A 21,185-nucleotide genomic window follows, 5' to 3' on the forward strand; every position below is an offset into this window, starting at 1 on the left:
AGAGTTCCTAGTGTCGCTGCCATCTGAGGCTCACGGAGGATTTTAATCAGCTGAATTGAGCAGCCTGTCCGTGTAAGCCCAGGCACAGCAACCAACTGGTGTTGTGACTTCAGGTTGCACACTGGGAGTCGATGTTGGAATCGGTCTCTAGGGCTCAGAACTCTAGATTGAAGAAATCATTCTTTGTGGTCAGACATTGCCAAAGCTTTTCTTGGACCTATGGTACCGGTACCTGATCTTGGTGCTGGGCCCAGGAAGTGCTCCTTGTCCTCAGATATTCGCAAGACCTGGCACAGAGCTATCGTTCGCCACCAACCACTAGAGGGACCTCCACCCCAAGTCGCGGGGTTAGAGTACAACCGGACCTAAGGTGGGCCGGGACGGAGCCTGCCAATATGCAGATTCCGTGGGATGGGCGGGGCTCACAGACAAGGAAAGAGGCTCTCCTCAGGCCAACCTCAATTTCTATTGCATCGCTCACTGGGTGGGGGAAGTACAGACGTCGCAAGGGTTGCTGCGCTGAGTGTGCCCCTAATAAGGTTTTCGGTGTTTCCCTGCAATTCTCTGCATAGTGTCTTCCTGCTTCTTCAGTTTTATTCTTTGCGTCGCGGGAGCGGTCCTTAGGGGCTACCGAAACCCCAGAGGCCAGGAGCACCAACACTGAGAACTGCCCAGGGGCCTCCCAGCAGCCGGAAGGGTCTGGGAGGAGGAGGTGGAGCGAGCGGGGCGGGGCCCTGGAGGGGCGTGGTTCCCCGGGAGAGGCGGGGCTTGGAGCCTGCACTCGGAGCGCGGCCCAGGGGGCGGGGGAGATGAGGCAGGTCCCTGGGGAACTGGAACGGCAGCGGACGGGTCCCAGAGGCCGGCTGTGGTTCCCGAGAGGGAGGCGAAGTGGCGGCCTTAGGAGGAGATTCCAGGGGTGGGAGAGGGACGCTCAGGGACGAGCTTCCCTCGGGGCCTCCGTCTCCGTCACGTGGGTGCGGGACCCGGCGGCTGCCGGTCGGTCTGCTGGTTGGTCAGACGGTTGGTCGGTGGGACGGTGGCCTGTAACTGAGTTTTCCGCTCTCCTGTTCGGAGGTGGGAGGGGCACAAGAGCGGCCCGCACACCTGATCCGCCCGGAGAGAAGCGGCGGTCCGGCATCCAGGTCAGTGGGCTTCCCTCAGGTGAACTTCCCCCAGGTGACAGGGGCTCACCGCTGTCCGGACGGGGATTCCCCCACAGGAGCATTGCCAGGGGACACAGATCCCCTAGATCCAACAACCACACGGGGCGTGAGGTCTGTGCCTCTTTGGGCCAGGAAGGTGTCCCAGGCGAGAGGACTGGAACCCTTCCCCTTTCTCTGGCCAGAAGACTGGGAGAAGGGTATAACTATGGTTTTGCTTGGGATCTTTACCCCGCTTTGCCCAGAATCCGCAGACAGCCCGCTCTCTCACAGGTGCCAGGATAGTCCTGGAGATGCCGGAGTTGGTGGTTACTTCGGTATGACAGCTTTAATATTGTTCACCCAGGCAAATCTTTGTTCAAAAAAGTGTGTGTCCAGAAGCAATGCCCGGGCTAAGACCAATGCTATATTGTAATTGCAAAAATGCAGCATGCTTTTCAAAAGCCCAAGTCGCTGCTTCCCAGTAGACTGCAATATGGGGATGGTCCTATTTAAGAGTGCACCCTCCTTCCCTCTTGACATGCCAACTCCAGACTGGTAGTTTTCCTTCAGAAGAAAATAAGATTATATATTTAAAGACCCGAGACTTCGGATTTGGGTAGGATCAAAACAGGCATTCTAGTCAGTGAAAATCCGATTATATTTTATCTTTTAAGGCAGCTGGATATTTGGTAGAGATCTGTTTACCTTTCCAAATTTTGGTTAGTCTGTTTTCTCTCTTTCTATTTATCTCTCCTTCCTCTACCCTTCATTAATTGATTATAAAACAAAACTATTATGTTTACAAATTTTATGGTGTTTTGTGAAGTCAAATGTTCAACTACAGAAAGGTAGTTAACAGCAGTCATAATTCATCTTTAGTCTTTTATTAGTGGTATAGTCATAGTCATACTTTCATGTATTAGGATAGTCATACTTTCATGTATTAGTATATTCAGTATAGTTAATAGACAATTCATTTTAAATGTTATCTGATTTATAAATTATTTCTCTCTGCTTAAATTTATATTTAATTGATCTTGAAGTGAGAGACAAGGGGGATTGGTGAGTCTTTCACTATTGCATTCATCCTGGATTTTTTTTTTGTGTGTGTGTGTGTGTGTGTGTGGTGCTGGGTTTCAACCCCAGGGCCTTGCACATGCTAGGCAAATGTGCTTTACTACTGAAAGCACATTTAGACTCCCATCCCTTATATAACATTAATAGTGTTACTTTGAGATTTGGTAATGTACCAGTCATTAGCTTGTTGCTACTAGGGAAACAAGCTGAGTATCATGATCTCTTTACTGTAGTAGCTAACATAGATGGGCTATGTCTGTAGGACTAAGTGAAGTAAGATTAATTACATGAAGGAGGTAGGAACAAAGTGGGGAAATTCCCATCTTTCATTTAAGCATAAAAAATCTGGGATAATTTCAGGAAGGGGTGGTATAAGTGATGAACCTCAAAGGATTTCTCCAAGGTTTCTGCAGGCAGAGGTGAGTGAGTAGGAGTGACCTAGGCTGTGAAAGCTGTAGAGGCAGGCAAGCTCAGACTAGTGACAAGTGGCCAGCAGTCCAGCCTGGCCCCTATGGTGGGTGGTTAACAGTAAAGCAGGTAACAAGATGGAACATGGTCCCAGCTGGCCAAAAACACCAGGTGTAGAAAGAAGTTCATTCAGACTTTGTCTGAAGGCATGGGAGTCAAATGATTTTAAGCAGAGGATTGACTTATGGTTCTGTGAGCAGCTCAAAGTTGAAACTTTGACCCTTGACCCAACTCCCAGCCTGAAACAGAAAATCCAGTAAATGTTTTGTGGAAGTTTGAGAAGCAGTGCTTCTCAAACTTTAACAACCTAAGACTCACTGAAAATCTCCTTCAAATGCAGATTTGATTGGGTAGCTCAGAGGTGGGATCTGGTGTTCTGCATTTCTAACTTTTTCAGGGGAGGGTGGCTATCACTTCATTATCTATAGCAAGAATTTAAAGTAGTAGTTTGCAAACTGACTTGCTTGAGGGAGCTTTAGGAACAGTTCAGATTAGGTAGGTTTGGGATTTTGTAAAAAAGATCCCCCAGGAGATTCTGACAACTGCCTGGTAGGAATGGCTGTAGTGGACTCTGGCAATGCTTGGGAAGCAAGACTGGGGAGGCTACTTAGGAGACTGGCAGACTAATTTGGGGTAGAAGTAATGAGCCCTTATCTGGGACCTGAGAGAATGGTGAAATTGATACCCAAGAGACCCTGTAAATACAGAATCTGTAGGCCAGGAGACTAAGAAGTGGGAGGTGTCAGTCACTACATGAGGAGGGAGGAGCAGTTCTAGGAGAATTTAACTTTGGACTTGAGGAATGGTACTATTTACAAGTTGTTTTTTACTTGACCATAAGATATTTTTTTTTTTCCTGAATTACGAATCTGTTCATGATACCCTTCTGCTTAAAATCCCCTGGTGGATCCCTTAGTACAAAATATGAGACGGTAGAGTTATACAAGCACAAGAGACAAGGTATTTAAACATTTATTAAGTTCCATAAATTGTGCATCTCCATTTAAGATGTGACACTCAGTCACTATTTGGTGTGGGCACAACTAGGCTAAAACTCTTGGTAGCTTTGTTTTTTCCTGAGTCACTATTTTTCCTGCTTCCTCTTTCCTCAAGAGTTCCACTTCCCTTGGACTTTTGTTTTCTAGCATCATGCTTTCATTTTAGTGCTTGATGGCACTTATGTGTCCCTGTTTTCAAGAATATAGGAAAGGTGAGTTGTAGTCTGCATAGGCGGACAGGTACTAGGGATTGAACCCAGAGGTGTTTTACCACTGAGCCATGTCCCCAACCCTTTTTAATTTTTTTTATACTTGTAGGTGGATAGCAGCATGCCTTTATTTGTTTAGTTTTTTTATGTAGTGCTAAGGATCCAACCCAGTGCCTCACACATGCTAGGCAAGCACTCTGCCACTGAGCTACAGCCTCAGCCCACATCCCCAACCCTTTTTAATTTTTATTTTGAGATAGGGTCTCACTAAGTTGCTTAGGGACTTGCTGAGTTACTGAGACTAGACTTGAACTTGTGATCCTTTTGCCTAAGCCTCCCAAATTGCTGGGATTGCAGGCATGTGCCACCCACCTGGCTATATTTTCTCTTAAAGCCAGCTCTGTTGGACCTTGTGGATCTCCTCAAGGCCTATTCTTATCTTCCACATAACTGGTAAATAGTCTTCTAGGAAATGATGCCCTAGAGCCATCTGTTGAGCTTTAAACCCAGTCTCCTTAAGGTCTCAAAATTCCAGAGGGCTGCTCATTCTGAGCTTTGCCTTTAGCAAATTTATGATTTCTTTTGGCCTTAGGGTCATTGGTTTAGTACTCTTTGGTAATTTCATTTCCTCTCTGTGTCTCTGTCACATTCATACTATATATGTATGCACACTGAGGGCTAAGCATTCATTGGGCACGGTGCTTTTAATCACCCTGTTCTATGTTGTGTAGTAATCTTGGTTTCTGTAACACATCTGTAGACACCAACAGGATGAGATTGTCTGATAGGATAAAGTATAACATTCTTGTATGACATTCAAGTCAATGTAGAGGCTGGCCCTAATTTAGCTCTCCAGCTGCATCTCCAATGTTCCCCAAACCAAGGGACTCGATCATTTCTGCTTTTATGTGTCTCCCTGCCTCTGCACACGTTTCCTCTCCCTGGAAATATCTGTTGTCTCTGCTCTGCAAGATGGATGAACTGTTATTAATTCTTCAGGATGCTGATCAAATTCTTGAAAACTCCTTACCATCTTCGTTTTTACTCTTTGCTTCTAATATATACACAGTGCAACAAATTTAGATCTCTGCTGTGTTACTTAAGTCACTTGTTTGCAGTTCTCTCTATGCTCTAAACTGCTTTGGGCTGCTTCAGCTCTTGTGTATGGCCCATTATCTAGTAGATGTTCAGGAAGTGTTGTGGTAAATGTGGGCCCTGAACTGGCTGGCTTTGCAGTATTTTCTTCAATAAAGAGGAAAAGGGGCAGTTCATTTTGTGTGGAAGATGAGGGAAGAAAAGGAGCAGAAGCTGAAAGATTGGAAAGACAGACAGGCCCAAAGAGTAGTGGGCCCGCATGACTAGAATCTTGGAGTGGATGGGGACACTAACAGAGGAGAGCCTGGGATCTCAGTCTGGGGTCAGATCATGTAAATCTTTGAAATCTAGAGCTAAATAATTCAAATTGTATGACATCAGTGACATTTAGGGTTTTTTGAGAATGGATAAGACATGGTGAAAGCTGTGTTTTCAGGAGGATTTGGAGCTATAAAGTACAGGTTAGAGAGAGAGAGGGAAGGATTTCTTGTGAGGATGGACTATTGGATAACTCATGGAGGTAGCTTAGGACATGAATCAAGGGAATGTAGTAGCAATGGAGAGGAGGGAATGGAAGCAAGTGAGCTTTCCAACAAATCCAGTAGGATTTGGTGACTACTTGGATTTGGAAGAGAGAGAAAGGAGTCAATTTGGACACTGATATTTTGTTCTGGTTTGCTGGGAGAAGAATAAGGCAATTGTTAGCAGCATGAGAGCATGGAGGAACTTCTTGGAAGGGGGAAGGGAAATGAGGGTGATTGATTCCTTTTGGAATCAGAATGGATTCTTGCTTTCCCTTTATATTTTAACCAAGGAGGATGGTGAAACCCAAACAACCTGCCCAAGGACACCCCCCTCTTGGTGGCAGAATCCAGGTCTCCTAGCCTTCTGGCTGGGACTCCGTCATCTGTAGCACAGTGTTTGGTCGGAGGAATGCCGCCAGAAGGTCCAGATGGAGATTCCATTAGGCAATGAAAAATGGGAATGAGACCAGATTGGGGTGAATTCAGTCTGCAGAAGAGCTAAGGCTGGAGGCATACAGGGTTTTGACCTGTAGTCTGTTGGCAGCCAATGTCAATGGGGGCCAAAAGGCTCACGAGGCCTCCTGTTTGTCCTGTGTCCTCCATGCATGTGGGGCTAAATAGGTAAGAGTGCTTTTATGGTACCAGAACTCTTCTACTTGTTATTCTCAGTGTGGGTACATGTAAATTAATTGTGTTTTTCTGGGAATACAACCACTCATCAGTTTACCATTTCCATGAAAAAAGGTATTCCAAGAACCAAACATCCTTACCCCATACAGACTTTAGGGACACATTTTGCTAGTTCATGAGAACTTGAATGGGGATGGGAGCAGAGGGTGGGAGTGACAGCTAGCTGGGTGAGGCAATCAGTCCTGAGGACTTCCTCCAACTAGGGGCAGGGGTCAGGGATCCAGCTGACTGACTGAAGGCCACACCTGTCAGATGATGAGAGAGAACCTTATCTAGAATCTGCACTGCTGCCAAGAGACTTGGTGGAATTTCCCTCTTCTTCTCACCCCACCCTCCCATACCTCCCTGCATAGCCAGGCTCTCCAGCCTTTAGCCTCCTAATATAATGCCTTGCCTTTACCATGTGCCCTGGTCACTTAAGTTTACTAAGGCAGAGCTGGGTTAATGCATGTGAAACATTATCACCTGACATGTGGTTGCCAAACAAAAACAAAAGACACAAGGAATACTGGGAGTCCACTTTAAGGGGAAACTTACAAGCCTCCTTGGCTTTTTGGAGCTATATAGCTGGGTCTTTCCATTTTCCACTTCATCTTGTTCAGAGGTTGTGTAGAAATAAACATAAACACACACATGCACCTCCTACCCCAGCCTGTCCCCACTGCCACCCTGCCTGTCCCCACTGCCAATGCACTGAGAACAAAGTGTGTGCATGAGCCTGCTCACCCATGCTAAAGTAACACAGGGACAGCCATAGATTGCAAACTTGAAAGTTGGGTTTTCCAAGGCTTAGGAATCATTTATCAGAGGCAGGTGGGTGGAGGATCCATTAACAAATCTCTAGGAAGAAATTAGTTAGCTTAGATACTGTATAGAGAATAGATCCTACATGGCCTCTACCTTGGCCTGCAGCTGCTGTGGCATTCCCAGGGTGCTCTACTTTGGGTATAGCTATTTTTACCTGGGAATGAGGATAGTATAGCAGGAAATCCTAATCCCAGGGTTTCTCTGTCTGCTTAGGGATAGCCAAAGTTTTGGTGAATAAGGAAGGGTTTTTAGTGGGGTCAGTCTGAATTGCTGCCTCAACTCTCCAGGGTAAAGATGTGGTTCCACAGCAACTTGTGTGCATGTTGGAACAAACCCATCACATACAGCTGAGTCTTTCAGGCTGGGCAGGGACCACTCTGAGCTGGAGGGCCACTTCTTTGATTGCACTAGGTGTCCCAAGAAGTCCTAGAAAATTTCCCCAACTTTTTTCTTGCAGAAAGACCCAGAAGCTCTGACAGAAGGAACCCATTGTTTGACAGGTATATGTGAATTTATGTGTAAGAGAGAGGGAGACACAGAGTTGTATAGAATCTAAGAGGTCTGTTGTAGGGACTGAAAGAACAGAAAAGGACAGAGCCACAACTCAAACTAAGAAGACCTTGCCTTATATACAGGACAGCTCTCTCAGGGGCAATAAGTTCCTTCTTCCAACATAAGTCCACCTCTTCATGGAGGCATCAAAGGTAAAGATGGGACTGACTCGTAGAGGGATAGAAGGGAAGAAAGTGTAGAACTTTTAGCTATGGTAGCTTTGACAAAGGGCTTGTCTCATGAGGTAGGGGAAGTGTTATTACCACTTTATGGGGTGTGTATTTATACACGCTCATGTGTGTATGTGTGTGTGCTTGGGAGTCAAACCCAAGGTCTTGTGCATCTAGGCAAACACTACCACTGAGCTCTACAGCCAGTCCTGGGAAACAGATTTCTGAAGGTTCCAGAGTATTAGACTTAATTTTATTTATTGGCCCATATGGATGAAAGGAGGTAAGATAAATGCTAAAATATATGAACTTGGAACGATAGTACTGTTTTCACACTGGGATGTGTGGCATCAAACTGAGTGTTCAAAACTAAATTTTATGAGAAACAGGCAGGCAAGGAAGTGTGGATAGGGGAGAGTGGATTGGTATGGGGAGAGGAGAGAAGTTAGAATGTAATTTTGGGTGGGACTGGCAGTTTCTTATCATACAACATTTTGCCAGAGTGAAGGAATGGTTCTTGGCTCTGACACCTGGCCTTGACTGGATGTCATGAAAAAGTTTATTACATAAGCTCTTCCTGCAGCCAGCCAAGACATCTGGTTCTTCAATGAATACTGCTCACCTGGTAACAGCAACAACAGCCCTGTGTGTGTCTGTCTAGGGTTTCACTGCTCAGGCTCACTGGTGCTGCATAGTGCCCTGGGCAGGGATTGTTGTCCTGCTCCTGGAAATAAGGAAACTGACTCCTGCCCACCTCCCACCTTCCTTAATGATAGGTGCAGGTTTTCTCCATCTTGGGGGCTTGGCCTCCCTGACCCTGAGGACCCTGGTAACTCTAGAATGGGGGCTTTGAATCAAACAGTTCTCCATTCAAACTCCAGCTCTACACAGGTTTGCTGTTGGTACTTTGAGCAAGTCCCTTTACCTCTCTGAGTCTTAAGTTCTTCATCTGTTTAATGGGTTAAGATAATAGGCCTACCTTTGTTGTGAAAATGAGATGATGCAATCAGTGTTGACTATAGTTCTTGGCACATTGCAGATAGTCAAACCCTATTATTTTTGTCATTATTTTTCTCTTTTCAGGAAGCCAAAGAAAAATATTTTGCCAAAAGGAGGGGTTAGCATCATCCAGAGGGATTATACTGATATTTCAGGGGAGTAGTATTCTTTAGGTGTCTAGGTGTGACACAGAAAGGGCAGTCATGGGTGGGAGTGAACAGAAAGTCCAGGAGGCAAAAGTGCATGGCAAGGTAGGTCGCAGTTTGGCTTCAGATAGCTTGTCACCTTCAGGACAAGGGAAGCACACAGATCTCAGAGCCCAAACCAGCTCAGTGAGTGGTGGCAGGATAAGTGCAAAGTCCTTCCCTTAGGCTCCCAAAATCAATTAGTGTGTCCTACTTGTCCCTGTGGAAAAGCTCAGATAAATTGGCTTAGCCTGCTGCATTAATAGAAATCCTGAGTATAGAGCTTGGTAAGGGATCTTCATCCCTACATTGGCCGAGACTGGCCACACCTGGAGGCATGTGGGCAAGGGACCGCATATGCTGCAAAGCTATTGAGGGCCACAGCTGAGTCAGGGTGGCACCTGGCATTTTGCCAGAGGGAGTGGTTGAGAGGTGATGCCAGCAAGCCATTGAGATGATGATGCTTAAGTTAAGCTGTGTATTCAGTTGTATATAGAGCTTTGCTGTCCTGCAATAGGGTGGCTCCTGCTGCCTCAGGTGCCCACTACTTTGGAGTTCTGGGAGAGTTCGCGTTGGTTGGTTGGTGAAGTTCTGGTGGAGGGTTCCGATTGGTGTGTGGTGTTCCTGAAAGGGCCGCGTGGGTGGTGTTGGGGGTGGGGAGTTCGGAAATAAAAGTTTGTTCCTGCTTGAGTGGCTCGTGATTTGTGCCCAGCCAGACTGCGGCACAAAGCCAGGGTTCTTGTCCTACAAGCTTTGGAAGAACTTGAGTATAGATAGGAAGACAGGGGATCATAGGGATGTGACTATTATTTTCAGATGGGTGAGGGAGATACTATGTTCCACACTTCTCAGAATGCAGACTTGAGGAGGCCATGGCAGTAATGGTAGAGGGAGTTAAAGAGGAGGCAGATAACCAGACCTGGTGTGTACAGCCATAATCCTAGCTATTTTGAAGGCTGAGGCAGGAGGATTGCATAAATCTGTTTCCCAGGACTGGCTATAGGGCTCAGTGGTAGTGTTCAAGACCAGCCTGGGCAATTTAATGAGACCCTGACTCAAAATACAATAAAAAGGGCTGAGGATGCAGCTCAGTGGTAGCATGCCCCTGGGTTCAATCTCTAGTACAACCAAAAAGGGAGGCATATATTTGTTTGAAATGGTGTAAGAAACTCAAGCTTGTCTCTAAGGCCAAGTATCTTTCTTAAAGTATGTATTGGAGTCCACCTGAAAAAGGGCATTTATTGTCCAAGTGGTATTGAGTAGAGAGGATTTCATGAAATAAAGGGAGGCAGGTTGTGTTGAGAGGTCAAAGGACTATCTGAAAGGACTGCAAGATTTTTTTTTTATTAGTTGCTCAAAACATTACAATGATCTTGATATATCATACATTTGATTCAAGTGGGGTATGAATTCTTTTTTTTTCCACGTGTACAGATTGCAGTATCACATTGGTTTTACAGCCACGTTTATACATACAGCCATATTAATGTCTTTTGTATTCTTCTGCTACCCTTCCTTTCCCCCCTCCCCTCCCTTCCCCTCCCATCACCTCTCTCTACCCACTCTATGACACTTTTCTCTCTCTCTCTCTCTTTTTTTTTCTTCCTCACACCATCTTATATGTAATTTGGACTGCAAGATTTTGACAGTAGGTTTTGTGGATCAATTAATTGGGACTGGGTCCTAAGGAATTAGAACTAGAGATATACCTTTTGGGGCAGGTGGGTTTTTTCTGTGTGAGGAAAGATGAGAATATGCAAAGATCCTTCGTGGTCAATGAAATGTTTTGAGTTAAGGACATAGAAGTCTCTTATGTAAATGAACAAGCTGGGATAAAGAAATAATGAGGAAACTTAGCTAGACTCTTTCTAGTTGTTAAAAATTGAAAAAAGTTGGAACTAAGGTAATGGGGTGGGCAGGGGAGACTTTATCCTGTTGATGGTGGGAAAGAATTGTTGGCTTCTGAGCAGAGATGACTTTTAGCACATGTAGGGTGGAGTGAGGGTGAAAGGCCAGGGACAGGCAGCCTTAAAGCGCAGAAACTTCTCTATCCCAGCTCATAAGAGGAATATCCCACTTAATGATGGGGCTAGGGAAAGAGGAAAGGCTCCAAGGATATCCCTTTGTGAGCTAAAACTTTGAGGCTGTGATCCATAGAAAGTGATAAACTATGTGTATTCTCTACTGGTGCCTCCCTTGGCCTAATTGCCTGGCTACAACATGAAGGCTTTTTCTTTCTCATGGGCATTCCATGAAGATTGTGAAAACACAGCACCCTGGGACAGAGAGAACCAGGGTCTGTGGTCTGAGGCACTGAGCTCCCAGCATCCAATAATGGTGGGTATAGAAGGGAGTTATCCAGAAGGACACTGGCCACAATACTGGGAAGTTTGACTGTCTACAGTCTCGGCCCAGAGCAGGTTCCAGCCCCAAGAAAGGCGGGGGAGCCTGTGGGCACCAGGGCTTTATTTAAGTGGGCTGAGGTTTTGGGTGGGGTATGGTAGGTGGGAAGATGGAGAATGCTGTGTTTAAGCAACATGGATGCCTGAGTGCCATGATATCCTGGTTTGGGGAGATATTATGGCCTGACAAAATGGTAGGGAGGAGATGGCAGCCACAGAGTCAAAACTATCCCACTGGGTTTGGGAAAACTACACCCTGTTAGGAGCATAGGCAGAGCATAATTCATAAGTACTCTGGAATCAGTAGGCTCGTGTTCTCATTATTTCAGTCACTAAATAATTTTCAAATCCTCCTCTTCTCTGAGGAAAGTAGTGGATAGTGGGACATGAGATGAAAAAGACATGACCCCTGCCTGAATGGAACTTAAGGAATGTACCTCTCACTCAAATCAGGCTGTAATAAACACTAAGAAAATAAGAGTATTTAGAAAAAAGAGGTTGGACTTCCTGAGCATGTGGTGATTGAGGTGTGTCTTGAAAACAGAAAGGGACTCTGTGGAGGTGAAGGGAATTCCTGGCAGAGGGAACAGAAATGTACAAAGGAGGGGGACTGGAAATTAAGGAGCATGTGTGAAAATAGCCAGTGGTTAGGTTGGTTAGAACTGAGAAGTGAATGAGGTTTAGCTGGGGGTCCCCCAAATCCATAATGATTGGCCATTATCATTTTTTATAAAATCCTCACCATGCCTCAGGCATTGAGCAGAGTTTTGCTTCTGTCTCATAGCAGCCTTTCAGGACTTAGCTCAGCAGGCTCCACGAGGATGCAGTACTTTCCTAAGCTTTCCTAGCTGGTGAGTGACTGAATTTGATGTACACTCAGTCTGCTTGATTTCAAACCTGTGTTCTTTCTGCCTATTTTGCTATCATATTCAGAGTCCAGATTATACAGAGTCCATTACATGAAAACTTACTTTTATCATGATGAGGAAGGAAGATGGTCAGTGAACGTGTAGTAGACCACATGAACACTTTGAGAAACACTTGGGGGGTGTGACCAGATTGTCACAAAGCACATCCTGGCCCCACTTGATATATGCAAGCATATATATTATTTAGGTAAATCTCTAAAAGTTGCATAGATTTTCATGAGCTCTAGAAACTGTTAATACCTGACTGCTATAGGTAATTTCTAAATTCTTAGCTAAATTCCTCTCTTTTCTTTCCCATTCAAGAAAGTATATTAAAATAGGACAAGACAATCCCAATTTTCTCATTTATACAAAAATTTCCTCATCTTTAGCTACTTTGTCATTAGTAACAAATTATAATGAACCTTACCTGTTTGGGACCCTAGACTATCATCCCTAAAGGATGTTTGGTGAAAGTGGTGTTCGAGAGTGGGTCTTGAGAGTGGGTTGGAAGGGTTGGGTGAAGGATGAGAGTCAGAGAAATATGGGCAAAAAAACTCAGGTGGGGATGTGGGGGTGGAGAGGAGGGGCTGGTATGGTTCAGTAGGCATTTGCTGCAAGCCTGCCCATGCAGGGGTGTGGAGTAGGTGCTGGGTCATCTGCATGAAAGGAGAGTATTGTTTCCATGGTAGACATGTTCAGGCTTTGAGCTGGTGGGTGTTGGTGGGGGCTGCCTGCTCAAGTCATCCTGTATCCTGTAGAGCCAGCCAGTCCTTATTGCTTGATCAGGTATACCCTGGGCCCTGTCCTGTCCAGCTTGGCTCTCCTCCTGGAGCTGAGAACACATACCTGGCCCTAGTAGCTTCACCTTTCTTCTGTCCTCAGAGTGGTCTTGAATCCTTTAGGCTTCCAAATGGGAAGCTTTTCCTCCACTCGGAAAGTTTGAGAAAATCACATGGGGAGGCAATAATAACCTTAGAGAAGATACAGTGCCATTTCAGGGAGAAGATAGAGTGATGTCTGGGTTGTGATTACTCAAGATCTTATGTTAACAGGAGACTTCAGAGGACAGAAAGCTCTACCTCTGTGTTTTAGCTACTAATAAAGAACATTTTAAAAACTATTAAGGGCTGCCCTGGTGTCACAAATCTAGTCCTCGAACGTCATGATTACTTATATTTGAAAGAGAATTTTAACTCAAGTAACAGTTGAATGAGGAATGGTATTCATGAGAAGGATCCTATACTCTACTTAAATGCATCTCATTACATCATTGTTACACACTGTGTATGGAAACTTTCCCTAAGTAACTCCTGGAGTAATTGACTGGTTATAGGTGTCCCTCTAGTGTGTGGTGCATACTAAGTGCAATTGTGAGGTCTCTCTGTGACACTGATACACCTCAGCCATCTTCTTTTAAGACCATCTCTAGAGTTAAAATGGGTATGCTCAAAATCAGTGTATGAGGCCAGGGACCTTCTGCTTTAAGGCTGAAGCCAGCCATGAATGTGGTCAGCACTTGGTACTTTGCTCCCTGACCCCATAAAGCCCAGCTTTGGTTTTAGCTTCCATGTTGGGGGCCTCCCAAATTCACTTCCCTGGCTACGACTTCTCTGTCAGATGTCTGCCCCAGATGGCCCCCAAGTATCATAAACTTAGCCTACTCACTGTCCCTAAGCAGTGCCACCCGGTAAGACCATAGGGAAATGACTGAGAAAGGTGCCAAGAGTTTGTTAAGAGTGCATATGATCTGTAGGAAATTTGTAGTCTTGAAGGCCTAATAGTGGCTCTAACCTGCTTTCTGTCAGGTACTGCTAGAGAGACCTGCAACTGCTGGAGAAAATCTAGAATATGTGTACCATGTTTGAGCTCCTGAACCAAAGGATCTGCCTATGTCCAGCCCTGGGTATGGGAGACATAATCTCCATTATATAAGAATCCAAGAAATCAATGTGTATTACTCAAAGAAAAAACTAATCTATCTCATAAATAGTACAGGTTTTAAGAATATGCTCTTCATCTTAGCTATGTCGTCCCCCATTCATATTATTGAAATCCTAACCCCTGAAGTGGTGATATTAGAATGTGGGGCTTTGGAGAAGTGATTAGGTCATGAGAGTAGAGCCCTCATGAATGGATTAGTCATTAGTCCTTTCATTAGCCAGAAGGATCTAGCTAGACTCTTCTTCCATGGGAGGACATAGGTAGAAGGTGCCATCTATGTATCAGGAAATAGGCTCTCACCAGACACTGATTCTGCCAGAACTGCATTCTTGGACTTTCCAATCTCCAGAACTGTGAGAAATATATTTTGGTTGTTAAACTAGCTTAATAGTTTATAGTAATTTTGTTATAGCAGCCTGACAGTAGCAAGGTATTTTTGCTGCCTCCTGCTCTTGTCCTCCTTCAGGGGAAGAAGTCTCTACCCACTTTGACACGAAAGGAGCCTCAGAAAGTTTGGGGCTGGACTGGGCTGGAATGTGGGGACTTGGTTTTTGTAATACTGTCTCTTGGCCCTTTTGAGTCACGTAGACCTCTACACCTTTCACTTCTTACTTGAATCTGAGGAACTATTTGAATATCTTCTATGGGAGAATAACAGCCCTGATCAATGGAAAAGAAGAGGTAAAGAATGGAGAAGCCCTTAGGAGACTCAGACTTTTCTACTCCCCTAGGTTCCAGCTGGCAGACTTCCAGGAGCAAGACTGCTTGGTCCCCAAGCAGGAGATATCTAGTGTGGTGTGCTCTGCAGGCTTGTCTTTGATCTACAGCACCATGTGTGGAAATGGGGGATTCCTGCATCACTTTTCTTGGGAAAGTCCCTAAACCATCTTTGACCTCAGAGCTCTGGGGGAGGGAAGTGATCTGAGTGACAAGTGTCTTGTGACTTGCAAGTAAGGTTAGGGAACTGGCTAGGTCCTGCCCATCCCTGCCCACATTGTATGCTGGAGCTATTGAATTAGGTTGAAGAAAAGAGGGCTGGGCCCATTGCTTTTGGCTGTTTCTGCTATTGGTGCTTTTTTTTTTTTTTCTTTTGCATTGCTGAGGTTCAAAGATCTCATGCACACCAAGTGAAGTGTTCTACCACTAAGCTATTCCCCCAGGCTGCTCGTGGTTTCCTGAATGTATCAGGACAGCTGGGCTATCTTTGAGGTCCTAGGTTTCCTCCTCATTGCTTCTTGGGCTTAGTCCCCAGGCATGATTCAAAGACTACAGATAAGGGAAATGCCCTTACCTGGATGTTGTTTGAGAATTAAGCAAAGTCTTCCCTGGAATGTGAGTAGATCAGAACAAGATCAAATAGCTTTGGAGAGAAGGCTGTCTTCTGTCCATAAGTTTGCCCAGCTGTGTCCAAGATCAAATGAGGGTCAGATGAGGGCTTTGGGCTGCCAAAACAATGTACTGTGACTAGGGGACTGAAATGGCAGACATTTATTTTTTCACAGTTAAGGAGGCCAGAAGTTTGAGATTATGGTGTCAACAGAATTGATTTCTTCTGAGGCCTCTCTTCATGATTTGCAGATGGCCATCTTTTCCCTGTGTCTTCACATGTTCTTCCCTCTGTACCCACCTGTGTCCTAATAACCTAATCTTACAAGAACACCATTACATTGAATTACTGTCCACCCTAATTTAATTACCTCTATTTCCAAATGTGGTCATATATTGAGGACATTAGGATGTAAACATCTGAATTTTAGGGGGACACAATTGTGCTATTAAAAAAGGTGTTTCCAAAATCCTCAGAGAACAAGGCTCAGTATTATGGTGAAAGACAGAGAGGCACTCATTGCTGGTCCTGCCAAACGGGACCAGCAAAGGAAGGTAGACATAATCTAGCCAGTAGAGAAAGTTGACCAATCTTATGCAAAGACTCAACTCAGAAAAGCTTGGGCCTGAGCTTTTTGCTTGCAGTCTGGGTTCCATTGTGGCCCTTTGTCCTCCAGTGAAGGCAGAATTGGTAATATTTTCCAGCCCAGGCCTTTAGGAGAAGCCCCTCCTCATCTGACAGAGACAGAAGCGAGGGTGTTGACAGTGCACACCGGATGGTCTTTAAGGAAATTCTTTGGTCCCTTTCTGGCATTTTGTATTGTTTTAGATGAGGTCTTGCTGTGTGGCCCAGACTCATCTTGAACTACTGGGCTCAACTGATTCTCTCATCTCAGCCTCCAGAGTATCTAGAGGGCATGTACCACTGTGCCCAGTTCTGGTTTTTTGTTTTCTTTTTTCAACGCAAAAGGAAAAACTTTGTAGTTAAAAACTATTCAACAAAATGTTGAAATGAAGATTCAAAATACAGAATAAATTAATTCAATTAATATTTATCTAGAGCCTGCCAAATTCTGGGTCCAGATCCCCTGCAGGCAGCTAGAGAGGCTCCTAGAAGGTAGCTGGCTATAGGCTAAATTTATGCATGAGATCTCAAATACTCTAGATAATAGCAAAAACTCACCAATTCAGACTTTTTTTTTCTTGTTGCTTAGCATTCTAAATTAATGGAATGAGGAGAAAGTCCTGGTTTTATCATCTGTTAGGGAAAGTTACATTTTCTGCTATCATTGGTCTTTTACAAATGTAGTTGTATTCATCATTTGTCTCTTGCTCATGCCAGTCCCAATCATGGCTTAGTTCCCCTTATGGTAGAGCTGCCTTTGCCTCTGAATATCAGGCTGCAAAAAAGAGGGATCTCAAAGTTAGATGGAGAGGCTGTCATCGACAACCTCCAGCCCTTATCAGAATGCTGGTCAAAGTCACATGCCCCTTCTCTCTTTACTCTTCACTAAGAAACACAAACATTTACTGTCTACTTTTGTCTGATTCTTTGTCAGGCTCTGAGAACAAAGAAGCAAAATAGGATATATTTCTTGCTCTTCTTAAGAAGGTGGGATAGACACACTGAGAAATAATATAATTACTGTTTATATTATTATAATTCTTATAATACAAATAGCTCTGATGATCAAGGTGGTCTTCACCACCACCTTGTAAGGTAAGATAGGAACAGAGAATGGAGGGATTCTTGTATCTTTAGGAACTTGAGGTAGCAGTGTCAGAAAAGTCCTCCTGGATATGGAACATTTGAACAAAGCCTCAGACTGGGTGGGATTTAAAGTATAGATGGAGAAAAGCACCCCCCACGTAAAGAAACAAAGACAGGAAAACCTTTGTATATTGGGGGGTGGGAAGTAGTCTGGTGTGGCTGGGACTCAACTTGGTAAGAAGGTGGATGGTTATTAGGATACTTGAACCAAGCTGCAAAATATGGCAGCCATGGACAGTTTGGGAACAGGGGAGTGATGTCATGAGCTATGGGAATATTCCTACCACACTGGGAAGGATGAATTGGGGAAGAGTCAGAGGAAGCAGCTTTTATAATGATGAGGGTCCAAACTATGGGAGATGAGACATGAGGAGAGCTTGATTGGATGTTAGAACATACTCAGGGAATCTGGATGGCATTGTAGAACAGCACCATATGAGTCATCAGGAATTTAAGTTCAAATTTCAGTTCTGCAGGAGGGGAAGGAGGAATTCTGCATATAATCCCCCGTCTCCCCCTGCCCCCCCCAAAAAATAAAATTTATGTCCCTAAGTGGTGGGCTTTTCTATTTAACATTTAATTATTTTAAAAAGTCCAACACACACAGAAGTAGAAGGAATAGTATAATGAATCCTCTTCGCCTATCATCCAACTTCAACAATAACCTCTTGCTTGTATTGATTTTTGAGATGAGGCTTTTAGTAAGTATTCAATTTGATGCTGGATTTGAAGCATTTCTGTAAATCTGCCTGTAATCAGTCTGAGGCAGTGAAATGATACCAGGTCCATTTATTCCTCCTTGGAGGTAAATTGAATGTGAATGTGCACACGTAAGTGTGTGTTCATTGCTGTGAGAATGAAAATGAGGGCTGCTGCCTTTGAAGGCTGAGTTCTGGGACTGAAGAGACACACTGCCAGCAGGGGCCTTGTCAGTAGGATAAGGGTCTGTTTACCACAGAGGCAGGTGTGGAGAGGGGAGAAAATGGAGGTAAGAACTGCTGGGAGGGAGGTTTTTAGGGTCAGATACACTCATTACCCATTCATTGGAATGTCTGTCTTGCCCAAGGCTTGATTCACACTGACCAACCTGATAAGGCTTGTCCATGAGCCAGATGTCAGTGAACTAATTCACTTTGGCAGGCATTGTCCTGTGGCCACAACATAAACGCCTGTCTTTCCAAACCATCTTGTTGGCATTGCCCTATGTAGGAAAATAAATTACAGCATCATCTGCGGATTGCTGGGGGAGCCGAGCTCCCAGACAGAGGACACCATATGGAAAGAAGGCATGTGACCTATGGCTGTGATGTGCCTCCTAGCTAGTGATTGTGCTCCTGCCCTCAGAGATGGTCTTTTAGTTACCAGTATGCCATGCAGACCCAACAGTTTTATGGGTATTGTTGCTTTGTTCTTCACTAGCTTGGTTTGGAGCACAGTAGTTGTTCATACTACTTAAATGACTTCCAAGTTTTAGTTTTACAATTATTGAAAAATAGGCCCAGGAATCAGAGGGATATCAAGATATCAGGTTTATGTCTAATAAAGTTGTTTACAGAATATGACCCATTGAGTCCTCAGTATATCCCTTTGCTGAATTAAAATAGCCACCTCTAGTAGGGACTTAGACTTGAGATGAATGCAAGTCTCCTCCTGGGGCAGGCCACTTCCCTTATCAAGGTGGCTTAGAGAGAGAAAGAAGGATGGGGCCGAGTTGCACATGCTTGATTGTTTCTCCCATTCTCACCAATTACATACTTATTTGCTCCCAGGGGAGGAAGTTCTGGAAAGAGAGGATGTCAGTGTCCTCTCATTGGATATCCTATGGCCACTTGAAGCAGAAACAGAATAAAGGTGAGAGCAAATGTTATAAGTCTCAGCATTGGTTCATTTGGCAGGCAGAGGTGGGAATGCTGTTGGGCAAAATTGTCTGGGCACTGAAAAATAAGTGTTGATGGACAGACTGGAGAGGGGGTCTTTTGGCTGAGGGGACAGCATGAGAAAGCATAATGCTGTCCATGGCTGGAGTATCAGGGACTCAGAATGTGGCAGGAGGTAGCTGGACTTGACGAGCAAGTGCTGTATAACCTCAGAGTCAGACTGCCTGAGTTCAAATCCTATCTCTGCTGCTTCCTGGATGTGTGATTTTGGCCAAGTTGACCAACTCTATGAGCTTCACTTTCCTTTTCTGTGAAGTTTGGTTATAAGAGTTATGAATGTTGAGATATGAGCTACATATAAACATTTAGCTCAGTGTAGAGAGAATGCTTAACAAGTGTCAGCCTTTATTAATACCTTCATGAGTCTAGAACAGTTGGAGGTTGGCTCTGATCTAGATGCACCTTATGAGTTTGGACTGCTCTGGGAAAGGCCAGGTATGCTCAGGTGAGAGGAGGCCCTGCAGTGCTCAGGTTCAGAATATGTGAATGTAGGCTGAGCAGCAAGAACAGGAAGAATGTGGTGGTGAAGACCATGTCTGCAGAGAGACCCATGGAGACTGGATGCTGTTTGAGGGGAAGGGTCACAGGTAAGTGCAGGCTGCTGTATAGTTCAAGGAGGAACCTAGAGGCGCTTTGTCCCGGATAGCAAATGAAGTAACTGTCTCACTGATGTGATGCCAAGAAAAGCAGTCCAGTCTACATGGATAGACTGCTATCTAAATGATTTACTTTCTGAACTCATTTAAATGTCTCAGTCACCTTTTCAGATAGATACTATTCCCATCTCATCCAGAAGGAACCTGAGACACAAAGGTTATTCTTGCCCAGGACACAGAGTGTCAGAATCAGGGTTCTCACCCAGGCAGTCTAACTCCAGTTTGTACTTTTAACTCTGCCTAGACTGCCTTTCTAGGAAATAAGACCAGGAACAGCTCCGTAGATGACAAGGCAGCTTCAATGAGTGAAAAATTTGCTACAGTGGGAATTAGGGGGAGTGGAAGGTGAACAGTGGCTCGTGAATCCAAGAAGAAACATGACATAGTAGCTGGGGGTGTAGGATCTTAGAGAACAGAGGCTTTAACATTAGTGTGGGTTGAGAGGAAGGAGCAGGACAAGGCAAGAAATGCAGATTTAACTTAGAGGGCATAATTGAGATGGACTCATTGATGATATATCAGTAGGTCAAAGGGAGGAGGAACAACTTTTTCACAGGATGGATGGGAGGACTGAAGTGGAGAAGAGGGGAATCCAGGGGTTCCATTTATCATCAAAGAAAGATACATGCTAGTATACTGCAAGGGAGTCTGACAGGAAGGAGATAAAAGATCATGGACATGTAAGTGTTTGGGAGCAGAAGAGACATGGGAATCTGATTCCCCAGGCAGAGGGACAGTGAGAATAAGTTGTGACCAGAGAAGCAGAATGCACCCAGCAGCAAGTTCAGTGTAAGCTGGCGGTGGCTAGGGAGAGGCAAAGTTTGAGGTGAGAACAGCCTGCTGACTGCTGGGCATAGGGCTACAGGGGGCCTCCATATGGTCCAGAACAAGGGAGTGGGGAAAGAGAAAGTCAAGTCAAAGAGAGCCTGGGAGGTGCCGGCAGGGACCTGAGGTGGGCAGGAGAGAGAGCGGCTATCATTGCCTGCTTCTACTTGGGAGGGGGCGTCCAGAGAGCTCTGTGTGCTCCGCTGAGAAGAATCCTGACTCCCTGCATCCTTCCATGTTATTGCTGGGAAGAGTAGGTGGCTTCCAGGTGTTCCCTTTAGAGGTGCCATTGTCTGGTAGACGGAGGGGGGGGCAAGTTCTCTAGGGGAGTAGAAGTGAATGACTCTGCCCAAGCTGGTTCCAGCTTCACCTGCTGTCACTTTCCCTGTTCCCTGGCCACAGGGCTATATCTTTAAAAGACAAGAGTGATAATTATAATATATTCCTCACAAATGAGATAATGAAGATGAAGTCTTTTCACAGGGATTGTTACTGGTTTT

The 21,185-nt window shown here is 44.9% G+C and overlaps 1 protein-coding gene across 1 annotated transcript in view; it reads left to right on the forward strand.

Moving 5' to 3' along the window:
* The first annotated feature begins 810 nt into the window (after positions 1–810).
* Positions 811–21,185, forward strand: part of Ppfibp2 (PPFIA binding protein 2) — a 149,983-nt gene continuing 129,608 nt past the window's right edge. The window contains 1 exon segment of the mRNA XM_048788275.1: positions 811–1,142. The gene's annotated coding sequence lies outside the window, so the exon portion shown is untranslated.

This window comes from Marmota marmota, unplaced genomic scaffold (genome assembly GCF_001458135.2).
Source record: "Marmota marmota marmota unplaced genomic scaffold, marMar, whole genome shotgun sequence".
Lineage (NCBI taxonomy): Eukaryota > Metazoa > Chordata > Mammalia > Rodentia > Sciuridae > Marmota > Marmota marmota.